Below are 1,587 nucleotides of genomic sequence, written 5' to 3' on the forward strand. Positions count from 1 at the left end.
GCTCCCAGGAGGTGGAGAGGTTAGGGGAAGCGCCAAGTTGTAACCGTACAGCCAGTACTCCCCGCCGCTTTGCTTGCACTTCCTGATGGTCCACGTACTCCCGGGCTCTCCCCAGATCTTCCCCTCACCCTCTCCGAGCTCTCCGACTCCTCCCCCGCCGCCTCAGCTCTCCCACCTAGCCCGCTAGGGGTCCCCGGTCCCGCTCCGCGCTCTGCGGGCTCCCTGCGCGCAGCCCCTAGCGGTGGGTCTTGTGAGGCCGGCAACAGCGCGCCTCCCTCCCGCCTTCCTCCCTCCCTCCCTCCTCTCCGTGCTCCCCAGCCCTGCGCGATCCAGCTTGGGGAGGCGGGGAAGCTGCCCGAGCGCGACCGCAGCGGTAGCCACCCTGCAAGCCGCCAGCCGGAGGCACGGTCCCTAGGCCCTAGAGCCCGGGGAGGCCCCCGGGGAATCGGCACTGCTGGAGAGATCTGCGAGGCCCGTCCCTGCCCCGCGCGGAGGGCGCGGAGGTGAGTGTTGGGGAGAGCGCCAGGCGCGGTAGCAGCTGCAGAGTTGGGGGTCAAGATGCGGTCGGTGCCAAGCGCTTCATGCCTCTTTCCCAGGATTCTGCGGCGTCCGCTCTGAGCTTCTGGGGTTCCTGATCGCCTGGTACCTTGAGGCAGGGAGTGGGGAGGGAGTCTGTTCCACGGATTCAGACCCCTACTTCGCCGAGCTCCCAGAAAGTCCTGGGGTTGGTTGGGCCCAGGAGAAAGGAGGCCAGGAGAGACACTGTCCCAGGTAGGATGTGGCCCAAGGGAACGAAGGGAAAGGACGGACAGGTTACCTTAGCCTGCCTGATACTCTTCTATCCACTTTAGGTTCATGCAGCGTATTTCACTGAAGATCCGGCAGCGCTGCTTTGCGAACGTGTATATCTTTCTAGTAGTCATTTTGTTTATTACCCAATGATGTGACCGTGGTGTGTTTAGGCCATTATGTGTTAGAAAGTAATTGGCCTCTTCTTTGAGTGTCCTAAATTATCTAAGCCCTGTATTCAGCCGCAGCCAAAACTTGTTGAAAATTATGGCCTAAAAATCTTGCTCTTAAAATAGAGCAGAGAGATAAAGAGAATTTTTGTTGAGAGATTTCCGATTATTATCTTCCTTACTGCCTTGGAGAAGGATTGGTGTCAGTTTTTGCTCCTCAGGCAATACATTTTTTAGATGGAAAAACTTATTCCAGGTCATGGTTAATTATCACTCATCACCTTGAAAGTGGGAGGAGTCGAATTTCAACTCCTGCCCCACCCCCACTCTCTTGACTTTGATTGGATTCTAGTCAAGCTAACAACCCCCGCGCTGGGAACCTTTTTAGTTCTCTGCAAACCACATCCCCGCCACGCCCACACACTTTTTTCACCTATATTATTTCTTCGTCTTGTTGATCTCCATTTATTTATTTTTTCTTTCTCTAAGTCTCTTATTGTTTTTTAGTCTGCAGCTGTCTCTGTTTCTCTTCAGAAGAAAAATACCCATCCTAGAGATTTTGCAGGATATTTAGAAACATAATTTGAAAGGCTACAGTTTCTTTGTCTTAGCTAGTCAGACTTGGAGG

General features: G+C 54.1%; 1 protein-coding gene across 1 annotated transcript in view; it reads left to right on the forward strand.

The window, feature by feature from the left end:
- The first annotated feature begins 266 nt into the window (after positions 1 to 266).
- Positions 267 to 1,587, forward strand: part of STEAP2 (STEAP family member 2, metalloreductase) — a 25,686-nt gene continuing 24,365 nt past the window's right edge. The window contains exon 1 of the mRNA XM_010829005.1: positions 267 to 503. The gene's annotated coding sequence lies outside the window, so the exon portion shown is untranslated. The remainder of the gene's footprint in view (positions 504 to 1,587) is intronic.

Source organism: Bison bison, unplaced genomic scaffold (assembly GCF_000754665.1).
Source record: "Bison bison bison isolate TAMUID 2011002044 unplaced genomic scaffold, Bison_UMD1.0 scf7180017864499, whole genome shotgun sequence".
Lineage (NCBI taxonomy): Eukaryota > Metazoa > Chordata > Mammalia > Artiodactyla > Bovidae > Bison > Bison bison.